Source organism: Molothrus aeneus, unplaced genomic scaffold (assembly GCF_037042795.1).
Source record: "Molothrus aeneus isolate 106 unplaced genomic scaffold, BPBGC_Maene_1.0 scaffold_34, whole genome shotgun sequence".
Taxonomy (NCBI): domain Eukaryota; kingdom Metazoa; phylum Chordata; class Aves; order Passeriformes; family Icteridae; genus Molothrus; species Molothrus aeneus.
The window spans coordinates 1,888,995-1,901,778 of record NW_027099005.1 but is presented as its reverse complement, the minus strand read 5'-3'; the positions used below and the strand labels follow the sequence as shown (position 1 = coordinate 1,901,778).

Genomic DNA, 12,784 nt, shown 5'->3' with positions numbered 1-12,784 from the left:
ATAGTCGAAGGAGGGCGGGAGGTGATTGGACAGGGGACTTGAGCAATCATTCGACACCCTGAGAAAATGATTGGTCCAGAATGAATATTGATAAGGATTAACAAGAACACCGGAAAACGACCAGTCAACATGCGGATCCAAACCCCACCAATCCTGGACCCGAGAGGGGTTATAAAATGAGGGTTTGGTTGGGTTGGGGTTCCTCTCCTTCTGAGGGAGGTACTATATGGGGGGGAACCCAGTGTGTTTGGGACATGTTGTTATCTTTGGGTTGTTGCGTGGCAGTTTGGGCTTATCTCAAACTCCCTGTCCTCTGTAGTTTGTTTTGATAAACGAGAGCCTATTTCCTTCTCAAAATCAGGCCTCATTTGAATTCACAACAGCATGGTTTTTCACCAGCACTGAGTGGGTTCTTCCTTGTCATGGTTGGGCCTTGCCAGGGTTTCTACTGCCCTCTTCCATCACCAGTGGCTTCCTTCCCAACCCCAAGTCTGTACACAAGTCCCAGGTGCTGGCGAGAGGGCAGTGGTCACCCCGTGTGCCACTGGGGCAGCCCCCGCATGCCCAGGGATGCTGGGGCCAGGCTCTGGGAGCAGCAGCATCCCCCTGCTGAACTCCATCTGTATTCCATAGGAATACGGTCATACAGCCCCCCAGAATGGACCCACTTTGGCTGGTACTATGGCAAGCCAGCTACCATCTGGTCCCTGGGCATCCTGCTGCACCAGATGGTCTGCGGGGAGCACCCTTTCAGGAGGGGCCAGAACATCAGCTGGGACCATCAGCTCTCGCTGCCACAAGGGCTCTCTCAAGGTGGATCCTCATCTCTGGGCACAGGGGGAATCCCAGTGCTGGGAGACAGCAGCGGGCTCGTGGCCATCCCGCTCTGGGAGCTGCTGAGGAGGTGGCACATGTCCTGCTCTCCTGCTCTCCTCCAAAACAGGGAATTGATGGGAAAGTTTAGGCCCAGCTCTGAGCACATCCAGCAAGGCTGGGCATGGGAATAGTGGGGCAAAGCCAACAGGAGCCTTCTCAACTGCCCGGCGGTTTCTGGTTTCTGTGCCCAGAGTGCCAAGATCTGATCTTGTGTTTATCCACGCTGGACGTGGAAAGGCCCTCATTGGAAGAGCTGCTCTGTCATCTTGGGATGCAGGATATTCATCTGCCCTAGAAGAAGGGAGAGAGCCACAGGCACACTTTGATGCAGGGCCCTGGTAAGTTACAGCCCCACACATGCCTTGGCAATCAGAAGCAAAGGAACCCAGATTTTTTGTGCTGCCCGTGTCACTGCCTAGGGCTCATCAGATGGGAAAACACAGCCCTTGTGCTGGAGCTGAGCTGCTCTGCCCAGCACTGGTGGCTGCCATCTGAGCTGGTTTTGCTTGTCCTGGTTCCCTGACAGCTGGGGCCCTGGGCAGAACCCTGAGAGCCTGGTCTCATCCCAGGGAAGGAGAAGGAGCCCCTGGAGAAGCTGTACCAGGTGGGGCTGCTGCTGCTGGAGACAGCGAGGACGACACCAAGGATGACAACCTCTTCCTGGACCTGCCCACTGGCCAGCTGAAGATGATGGACTTGGATTCTGGCACCTTCTTCAAAACCAGGCTCCACAGGAAATTCGCAGATGAGTCCACACACAGGGGGATGCTTCCCGATTTGGGCATTGCACAGCCTGGCCAGGAACCAAAGGTTCCCCCTTTGCTGGGGCGGGTGCAGCTGATCCTTCAGCCGCTGCCCAGCTGCTTTTGGCAGGGCTGGGGCATGGGCTGGGGTGGGTACAAATGGGAGTGGGCTCCTGGCCCTGCCAACAGCACCCAGCACCCACCATGCCCCAGTCTGGGGCTGGGGCTGGGGCAGCCAGCCCGACACAAACAAAGCCCCATGGTGGGAGCAGAGGTGGGACTCCAGAAGCTGTGCAGGGGCTGCTTTGCTGTGCAGGCAAGGAAGGGCTTGGGCTGCTCCACTGCCCTTGTTTGCTTTGGGGTCACTGTTATTATGGGGGGCAGTGCAGGGGGAAGGGAGAAAGCCTGGGCTTCCCTCACCCATGGGTGGGTTTTTCCCTGACATGCAGGGATTGGGCCTTCCTCAAGCCCCTGGTAGAGATAAGATTTTTTACCTTTTTTCTTTTTTGCCCCATTGTCTGTAATCTATTTTCAATTATTTGATGTTTCTTTTTCTAGAGGAAGCATTCAAGGGGGGGATGGCATGAGGTGGGTCCCCGTCTGCTTGGCAGGGTGGGATCAGAGCTTTTGGGAGATGGCAGCGAGCACAGGAGCATCCTGCTCTGGGCAGCTGCGGAGGGCTGGATGTGCCCTGGCTGGCTGCAGGCTGGGCACATGTCCTGCCCTCCTGCTCTGTGCCAAAGGCCGCAGGGATGGGCAGCTCTGGGCACCGCTCTGAGCACAGCCAGCATGGCCTGGGCACCGCGGGCGGCTGGGACAAGGGCACAGGAGCCTTCAGCTGACGGGCGGTTTCTGCTTTCTCTCCTTGCAGCCGGGCTCTGCGGGTGCTGAGGCTGCTCTGGGCTCTGCCAGGGCTCTGCTGGAGCTCAGCACCGGGCCAGAATCAGCCAAAGACAAAATGGTGTGACCTGCAGCACAGACTTGCTTGAGCATTTTGGCAGCACAGCTCAAGTTTGCAGAGTGTACAGCTCCAAGGGAAAACATGACACCCCCCAGAAAATAAACTTGTTCAGTAACTTCGGAAATGAAATCAATCTGGGATGACCCCAAATGACATTTTTCAGCTTGCTCAAGTTGTAGCTCAGCCCTTCTCTGAACAGTTCTCTCCTCCACCTGCCTTTTACTTCCCAACTGCTCCCTCTTTTCCCCCAGTGAGTTCTCAGCCCATTGCAGTCTCCATCACACTGTTGCCTTCCTTGGTGCCCCTCACCATGAGGAAGGCAGAGCCCCAGGTTTAGGGACTCATCCTGTCACTGCCTGAGGAGCAGCAATGTCTCAGAGGTCCAGTGGGATTTTAGTGTCATTCAGAGCTGCTCTCCAGCCCTCAGCTCTCCTCACTGCTGAGCTCCCTCTCCCTTTTCCTCGTCCTTCCAGCAGGATGAGCTCTGTGAATCCCCTTGAGCCTCCCCACTCTTCCCAGCTCACGCACCCACCTCAGTTAGGCTGAAGCTGAAGCTTCTGTGTCTCCTGTGGCACACCAGCCCAGTGCCCTGGGTGGGGAGCCCCAGCCTCAGAGCACGGCACACAACAGTGCAGACTGGGCTGCAGCAGCTGCCCTGCAGCCCTGGCTTGGCTGTTTGTGGCAAGGGAATGCTCCCTGTGTCCAGCTGTCCCTGCAGGATGGCCCCAGGGCAGAGCCCAGCCGGGCTCCCACTGCAGCCCCTGGAGCTTGGGGCAGACAGTGCTCCCAGAGCTGAGGTTCCTGGGGAGCACCCGGAGCTGTGCCTTGCACTCTGTTGCCGTGTGTCACAGTGCAGGCTGGCTCGTGCTGTGTGAATGTACCAGCCCTGGTTTGACTCCAGGGGCCTCGCCCAGTCACATCTCTCCCAGGGCTGCAGCATTTCACCGGCCAGAATCTGACAAGGCACAGAGATCAGAGCAATGAAATTATCCAGACTGGGTTTCTCAAAGACCCTTTAGAAGGAAGGGCTTGAGAAAAAACGCTCTCTGTTTGCCACATGAACATCGGGGTGAGTGCTCTCTCTGTCTCCAACCCACTCCGCAGCCCCACAGCAGCTCCAGAGGAGCCCCATCCAGAGGCAGCCGGGAGCCCTCAGCAATCCAGCCAGCAGCACACGGGCAGGAGGACACAGAGGGCGCTCCCTGCCTGGCACAGGGCTTGTGGCCATCTCCAGGCACCGCTCTCACAGGGATCCCCACAGCTCCGGGCCCTGCCCAGCCGCTCTGTCACCAGCACAAAAGCTTCCACAGAACCATCAAAGGCCAAGGGGTTTCTGGCCATTTTCCCTGCAACACTGCACGCCTGGGCAGCTCTCCGAGCCCAGGCGCCCTTGTCCCCCTTTTCCCCTAAGCCCTGCAGAGCCTGGGTAGCAGAAGAAAGCTCCTGGGAGTCTGTGTATTATAACAAACTCTATATTGATATACTAAAGAACAACCAGAACGAAGAAAAGAACAATCTTAAAGAAATGGAAAATTCCCCCTGGCTCAGGTGGTCCCAGCAGACAGAGCCTCTGGCATCAGCTCTCTGCAGAGCTGCAGCAGCGCAGCCAGCCGAGCGCCGAGAGACGAGGCCGAGTCCTCCATGCCCTGCGGAGCTGATCTTGCAGCCTCTGGAAGATGGAATATGGCTCACTCTGCAGAGCCTGGAGGACATGCAATGTTGCAAGTGCCACGTCTGACACGGCACTGCTGGTGTCCTCTGTCAGGTGTTGAAGGGCTGAAAGAGAGAGGGACAGAGCCATGGTCAGATGCCGCATCTGCGGGGAGCCGAGGAGAGCGCCCTGGCAGGGCCATCGCAGCCGGCTCTAGCCATGGCCAGGAGGGAGCAGGGACCAAGGGGACCAGCCCAAAGCTGCTGGCCACGAATCCCCCGAGTGGCCCTGAAATCTGTGTGTGCTCTGCCCACGCCGGCCCTGGTGCGCACAGGGAGCAGAGCCCTCGGCAGCCGGGGCAGGGCTTGCAGCTCCCCCGGCAGCCCCCGCTGGCCTCACTCACCGTTGCAGATGAGCCGGAGCTCTTCCTTCTTCCCCTTCAGGTGCCGCGCGGCCATCCCTGTGAACACAGAGCCTGTGAGGGCGCCAGCGGCACAGCTCCCTGCCAGCGGCGCTGCCGGCGCTGTGGCCACACGGGCTGCTGGCTCGGCAGGGCTCAGCCCGGCCCTCGGCGCACGCTGCCGCCCCGGGGCACGGCTGCCAGAGGGCGGCAGCAGCAATGCCCAGGCCAGCCGGGGCTCCACAGCGCCGGGCCCGGCTGGCGCTGCCGGGGCAGCAGGCGGGGCTGGGGCCGAGCTGCGGCGGGCCGGGCCTCGGAGGGAGCCCGGGCTCGTGGCTCACCCGTGAACCTGATGGCCACCGCTCGCAGGGACTCCTGTGGGCTCTGCAGGTAGGGCAGGGCTTGGCGCAGGTGCTCGGCCGCTCTGCTGCTGTCCTCTGCCAGCTGGAGAGAGCGGCAGGAGGGAAGGCTGGGCGCAGGCTCAGCCCCTGGACCGGGCGCTGCCTACGCCCGGCCCCGGCCTCCCCTGGGCGCACAGCCCTGAGGCGCGGCCAGCAGCCGCTGGCCAAGGGCTCCTGAGGGGAGGGGGCAGAGGGGGCCGTCTGCTGCCCGGGGAGCCGTGGTGCCGGCCCGCCCTGCAGCCCCGCCGGGCCGGGGCTCCATCGGCCCCCTACTCGGGCCCTTGGGAGCCTGGAGAAGAGCCTGCAAGGCCTCTGGCTGCAGCAGTGGGCAGGGGCACAGCTGCCAGCCCCACACTCTGTGCACCTCCCTCAGGGGGCTTCTCTGGGCTGAGGCTGGGGCTTCCAGGCCGTCCTTACCAGGCACTTGCTGAACTTCCACAGATTCTGGCTCTTCACCAGTCTTTCAAGATCCTTCCTCTTCAGGAACTCGGCCACACAAAGCAGCGATTCCTGAGAAGCCTGGAGAGCAGCAGAGACGCGGAGATGGCCCCACAGCCCAGGGCGCAAGACCCGCGTCCCTGTGCCAAGGCCTGCAGGAGGCTGCAGCCCGGCAGGTGCCAGGCCAGGAGGCAGCCGAGCCCCCTGCCAGGAAGACAGCAGCAGCCCACGAGTCCTCACCTGTGCCACTAGCTGATTGCCATCATGGCAGTGGAAGAAGAGGGGCAGCAGGCTCTGGTGCAGGGGTGTCTTCAGGGCCTTTTTTTCATTTTCCCTTTCTGGAAGAGTCACCAATGTTCGGAAGAGCAGGATGGAGAGCAGCTGAACCTGCCAATTGTTCTGTATGGAAGCAAGAAAAAAAGACCTCAGCATTGCGGCTGCACGGGGCTCAGCTTGGCGCAGGCCTGCAAATGCACAGGACACAGTGTGCGGGCAGCAGCCAGTGGCCGTGGCTGGGGGCAGTGAGCCTTACGTGGTCAAAGAGTGGCAGGAGCGCCTCAAGCAGCTGCAGTGTGATGGGGCCGGGCATCAGTGTGTCATTGTCCAAGATAATAAAGCTCAGTAGCATGACTGTCATGCTAACTATCTCTCCATCTGCGTCCCACAGGAACTGCACAAGACTTTCAGTCAGGCTCCACATTTTTTTGGTCTGTGCGGAGCACAAGTTTGTGAAATGCCATCCTGCTGCCGCAGGGCCCAGAGGCCAAAGGCCTGTCCCGAAGAACTCGGGCAGCTGAACTGGGAGGCAGGAGAGCTGGGAGCAGCTGCCCCAGCACCCAAAGCCCTGCCAAGCCCAAGTGACTGCATTCCCCAGCTCAGCCTCAGCCGCTGCCCCCTTCTCACCATGAAGGGCTCCTCAATGAGCTCGAGAAGGGCCCTGAGCGCCAGGCGACGCCTCTCTCTGCACTCGCTCTGCAGCTGCCTCGACAAGATTTGCAGGACTCTGTTAGCACCACGCTGACTCAAGTCCAGGAACTGGAGGACCTGAAAGGCACAGGGCAGTGACAGGGGAGCCGGCCGGCAGCAGCCTGGAGCCGCACAGGCCTGGGCCTGGGCAGCAGCACAGGGCGCGGGCACCGTCCCAGGCAGCTGCGGCTCCCAGAGGGCAGAGCTGGTAGGCAGCTCAGCCAGGCAGCGCTGGCCATCAGGCTCACCTCCACAAGGAAGGCCAGGCCGGGCAGCTCCCAGCGTGGCTCCTGTGTGCTGAGCAGCCGCAGCAGGTAGCGAGCGATGCGGGAGCACAAGGGGATGGAGACACAGCACATCTCCCTGGCAGGAGAAAAAGGAGCCAAGCCTGTGGGCTAGGGGGACAAAGCTCTGCCAGGACTGACAGCCAGAGCTCTGCTCTTTCCCCAGCATCCTGCAAGGGGCCCTGGGCTATTTGGGAGGCAGCTCCTGCTGGGCACCCTCCTCTGCCAGCCTTTTCCAGTCTGCTTGGCCATCCCTTGGTGACAAGGCCCTCTGGCCCACGACTCGGGGACTGTGTGGAGCTCCCTGGGCCCGCAGCACAAATGTCAGAGGCTGTGGGGAGAAGGGGCTCTCACCTGGCCAGCAGAGCCACGGCATAGTGGTGGGTGTCAGCACACAACAGCGTGTCCCAGCCATGTTTGCGTTCAATTGCCACCACCACATCCTCGTGCTGCATGCGGCAGAGCAGGGACTTCAGGGTCCGCACTGCAAACCTGCGTGCACAGCAAAGGCCAGGTGACGCTGGGAGTGCTGGCTCCTGCCCAGGGACATGGCAGGGACAGGAGGAGTGGGATGGAGCACCTGTTGGGGCTGGTGGCAAGGCCGTATTCCTCCTGGCATCCCTTCCACAAGGCATCGACCTCCTCTGGCATATCCAGAGTGCTGAGGAACACTTGGAAGAGCAGATGCACAAAGAGGCGGGGGAAATAGACCGTCACCATATGTGGGACACAGGGCACCTGGAGGATCTTCCACATCACCACGGTTGCCTGCAAAGGACAAAGCGCCCCGAGACAGCGCTCAGTGCCCAGGTGTCCGTGTGGCAGGGCCTGAGCTTGGCAGGGAGAGGCCCGGAGAGACCTTGGCAGGGGGAGCACGGGGCCTGCTGGGCCTGGAGCTGCCCCTGGGCCAGGTTTCAGCACAGCGCCTGCAGCAGGGAGATGCAGTGGGGGAACGGGGATGGAGAGCTGCTGGAGAGGCGGCCTTGGGGCCAGCAAAGGCCAGTTAGAGAAACTCACAGCCAGGACAAAGACACCCGTTTTGTCCCCGTCGGAGGTGCACGTGCTGTGCTTGGGCCAGCTGCCCAGCACATGCAGGAGGATCAGCAGCGTTGCCTCTGCAGTCCTGGGCGAGCACATGATGCTCTTCCACATGGTGAAAGCAGCTCTGTGGGGTTAGAGCTCTGTCTCAGGGGGGTCTCAGACACAGCACGGGGGCCTGGGCAGCAGTGGGGACCTGAGCTGGCTGCCAGCTCTGCCTCTGCCCACTGCCACTGGCCAGCAGCACCCAGGCAGCCCAGGCCTGTGGGGACAGGCCCCTGAGGGGCAGCGAGGGAGCATGGCAGCAGGCTCGAGGCCTGACATGCCAGGGCTTGCAAAGGGAGCAGCCAGAGGGCCCTGGAACTCTCTGTTGCTCGGACACCTGGGCCAGGCTGTACAGGCTGATGGGCTGGGGAGCCCTGAGCCCTCTGGGCAGGTGGGCCCCATACCTGTCACAGGACGGGGCCACACGCAGGAGCGTCACGACTACGTCAGCGGGCTGTGCTTCCGTCAGATCCAGCAGGCTCCTGTTCAGCCTGTGCTCAGCAAACTGATTGGCCAGGAGCCACTGGTGGATGTACCTGACCAGGGCGGGCACCTGGGGAAGGCACGGGGACACTTGGAAAGCGGCCAGAGGGAGGAATGTGCCCAGCTTCTCCAGACAAGTGCTTCCCGTGCCACCACGCTGCCATGGCCTCCAAGAGTTGCAGTGACCAGCAGGCATGGCTTGGGAGAGCAAGCAATTCCTGGGAGGATCAAAGCCTGGCCACAGGCTGCTTACTTGCTTTGGGTTGGAAAAGCCCTCCTCTACCAGCATATCCAGCAGAGCAGCACTGGTCTTGGTTTTGAAGATGTGCGAATAGGCTCTGAGCTCACTGTCCATGGTGCTGGTCTCTTCCTCCCTAATTCTCCTCATGAATTTGCAAACCAGCTGTAGGAGAAGGGCAAGAAGCCAGGGATGTTACAGGGAATGCTCCAAGCGCGGTGCCAGCAAGCCCAGCCCAGGTGAGGATGGCTGCAGGTACCTGCGCTGTTCTGCGGAAGAGGCCACGGGCGGGCTCCTGCTCTTGTGTGCGCTCCAGGGCTGCACCTGGCAAAGAGCGAGCACAGCCAGAACTGAGGGGCTGCGGGAGAGGCCGGAGAACATGGCCCAGCCCTGCGCTCCCCAGGCAGGGAGAGCCCCGGGATGCCCCAGGGGATGGAGCACGGCCCTTGCGGGGTGTCTGCCCGGCCCCTTTTCTGTCCTGTCCATGGGCATGGCCCAGGGGATGGGATGGGATGGGATGGGATGCAAAGGTGCCAAGCTGGCTGCAGGCACCCACCCTGTGGCCCAGCTCTGGCACTCACCCTCCTGTGGCAGCCCGAGTGTCACCTCCTCTTTGGTTTCCTGTGTTGGAGCAGGTCCACGGCCTTCTTCCTCCTCCTCCACCGTGAGCAGCTTGGGCACTCTTGGGTCTCTCTGCTCCATGTCTTCTTCATCCCTATTCCATTCTGTCCGTGGGAACATCCCCAGGAGATGGGATGGGTTGGGATGCAATGCGATTGCATGGGATGGGATGGGAGGGATGGGATGGGATGGGATGGGATGGGATGGGATGGGATGGGATGGGATGGGATGGGATGGGATGGGATGGGATGGGATGGGATAGGATGGGATGGGATGGGATGCAAAGGTGCCAAGCTGGCTGCAGGCACCAAGCCTGTGGCCCAGCTCTGGCCCTCACCCTCCTGCGGCAGCTCAAACGGCACCACCTCTTTGGTTTCCTGTGCTGAGACAGCTGCAGGGCCTTCTTCCTCCTGTTCCCCCCAGGCCACCTTGGGCGCTCTCAGGGGTCTCTGCCCCATGTTAGTGGCTGGATTTGTGGCTGCTTGCAGGAGAGATGCCTGGGAAAAGCTCCGAGTCAGCAAGTCCTGCAGTTGTGCCTGGAAGGCACCTTCAAGACAGAAGCCTGAGGAAGGCTACAGGACAGCACGTCCTGCACTCTGGTCTCCAGGGCTCCTGCCACAAGAACAGGAGATTCCTGTCAAGGATTGTGGTCAGGCCTCGAGGGCACTGGTGGCAGGGATGGGAGATGCCTCTGGGGCACCAAGTGCCACGCTCTGCCCTTGAGAGCAGCTGCAGAAGAGAAGCCTCGGCAAGGCCACGGGTCACCAAGTCCCATGGTCTGGCCTCGAGCTCAGCTGCAGGAATAAGGCCTGGGAAAGGCTGCGGGTCAGACAGGAACGAGAGCGTTGTGCGGGGGCTCCTGACAGCACCGCTCTGTCCCGTTCTGCCCCGTTGCCTGTTCCCAGCAGCCGGGCAAGCTTCTTTTTCCCACGTGTCACAAAGGGCCCTTGGACACCCGTTCCATGGCATGGTGACCGTGCTGCACCGTGTCACAAAGGACCCCTGCACACACTGCCCCCTGCCTTGGGGCTGTCCCCAGCCCAGCCAAAGGGGCTCAGGTTGGAAGAAATCACGCACACCAAGTGTCTAAGACAGCCCAACAGGGTCTTTAGGAACAGCTCAAACCATCAGCAAACACTGCCCTGCTCTGCAGGCTCAGGGCAGCAGAAGGAGCCCCAGGGCTGCTGATGCAGCCCCGCTGGGAAGGGCACAGGACCTTCCACAGAAGCTGGCACGGCCTCCTTGGGACACGTCCCAGCTGGTGGCCATCCTAAACCCAGGGGTGTGACACGGACAGGGAACATGTAGGCCAGGGCACGAATGCTGCTCTGACCCCTGGGGCCCGGGCAGCGCTGACATCAGCAGGTGCGGCAGAGTCCCTGCCCAAGCAGAGCTCCCACCCCCCGAGCCCTGGCAGCGCTGGTGCCCATCTCCTGCCCCAGAGACCTGTGCCCCCGGGGGGCTTCTGTGCCACAGGGAGCCAAAGCCCACGTGCATTGGGGGCTGTGCTCCTTCCTGCAGGGGCTGTTGGCAGCAGCACCTGGAGCAACTGCTGGCAACACTTGGTCTCTTACTCCATGCTGAAATTATTTTCTCATTGAAGTCATTTCCTTCAGCACAGAAACACCTTAGTGGCAAAGGCACAGAAGAACCTGGCATTTAAGAATCCTCAGTTCAGGAAATCTTTACTTCCCATTGCTCAACTCAAGTAGTTCTAAAAAGTTGCAAAGTTCCGAAATTTATTGGGATGGCCTGAGAAGGTGAAGAGTTGGAATTTTGCTTCCCTTCTCAAAGCAGCAACTCATTTGCCTTAACATCATCCACTGAGAGTCACTTTACAGAACATAACACTACACAGAGGCAAACAAAAGGCCATTCTTTGGTTTGCAAACAGTTTCCTATGAAGGGATGATAATATCCTAATTCTCTTAAGGAATAAAAGCTCTCAAGAAATTACAGTCCACTCAGCGTTACAAAAGTAGCCCAAGCAAATGAGTACATGGCAAAAGGGCTAATCCTCCCCCTGGTACAGATATCTAAGTGGCCAGTAAAGTACAGCTCTCCCATCTTGTTCCCTGCAGGAGAATCAGGACCATGAAGAGTAAAAGTCACAGATATTCTTTCTGCCCTCTGTAACCAAAGCTGTGCCAAAGCACAGATGCTGCCTTCAGACTGACTCAAATTCCAGCCTAGACCTCTCACCTTCCAGACAATGCCTTCCCCAACACCCACCAACACCAACCCCCCAAACTCCCACACAGAAGCCCTCAACACCCCACCAGGACCCCCAGCTGTCCCTGTCCCTCCGCAGAGCTTTCCCAGCCTCCAGCAGACGCCCTGGCTCCCTGCACGTGCCGTGGGCTGGCACTCAGGAGGATCTGCTCCAAGGCCTTCCCCGGTGGCAGCTCAGGCTGCCAGGCCTGTGGTTCCTGGATCACCCTTCCCACCGAGCCTTCCTGGGCACGGCTGTTCCATGGGCACCTCTGCGCTCAGCTCGCACTGCTCCACTCAGCCAGGGCTGCTGGGAAAGGATCCAGAGCAGCCTGGCCAGCTCTTTCTCCAGCTCCCTCTTTACTCTCCGGGGAGGCAGAACATCCCACAGCAAAGCAACTGGTGCCACAAGGAGCAGGGGGCCTCAGGCACTTTTGGCAATGGAACAAGGCCTTGGTTTGACATAAGTAAGCACAAGCAATTCACATTAGTAAACAAGTGCTTAGCACAGACAGACATAAGTCCTTAGCACCAGCTAGCATAAGAAAAACCTGGCAGGCCTAACTTGAAAAGAGAGTGACATGACAAAAGTTTTAGACATAGTCTGCCAGAAGAACTAAGGGCAAGTGGCGAATCAGCCCAGTGCAGGGAAGCCATGAGGAAGACTTTGTGCTGCTTTAGGGCATCAAGAGCGCTCCTGGCCAATGCCTGGACATCAGCTTCAAGTACAGGAATCTGACCCAATGTCTTTCTAACCACCTGCCTATCAAATCACCTCAGCAGTGTAAAAATGGATGGTATTTTTGATACAATTCCTACATCAACCTACTGAAATTTATATGTGGTGGAGAAACATTTTAGTAGGATGCAGACTCCTGCCCTCCTGTCAAGTCAATAAAAGGGCTTTTGGCAGACAATGCATTTGTCTGCCAATTTCTTTGATTGAGGAAGAGCCCTCAGGACTGCTATATCCTGAGGGAACACCCTTGGCCTTGACCTGTAGGCACCTGCACAAGCTTAAAATCAGCTGCCTCAGCTTCCAGGACCTCTCTTGGCCCGCATCCTGACGTGGATGCAGGGCTGCTGCAAGGCACTGCTGGGACCCAGCAGGACAGGACCGGCTGTCTCGTGTCCACATAGCACCCCTGACACAGCCAGGGCCATCCCAAAACCAGACAAACACTCATGTGTCAGCAGAGGGGAGCAAGGAGCACTGGGCTCCTCTCAGGTATCTCAGCTGGGCTCGCTCCACAACACACCCCCATTTTGAGGCCTGCTGATGCCCAGCTGCCAGAAATGCCCACCTTGCTCTCTCCAAGATGCACAGGGAGCGCCAATGAGCAGGATGCCTTGGGAGGCAAACCTTCCAAGTCTTTTGTGAGGCCAGGGACACACCAAGATCAGCCAAGGCTCTCCACGCTGCCTGGC

At 59.7% G+C, this 12,784-nt stretch overlaps 1 pseudogene; it reads left to right on the top strand.

Annotated features, from left to right (window-relative positions):
• LOC136570539 (serine/threonine-protein kinase pim-1-like) overlaps positions 1-1,171 on the top strand; it is a 51,926-nt pseudogene extending 50,755 nt beyond the window's left edge.
• The last annotated feature ends 11,613 nt before the right edge of the window (positions 1,172-12,784 follow it).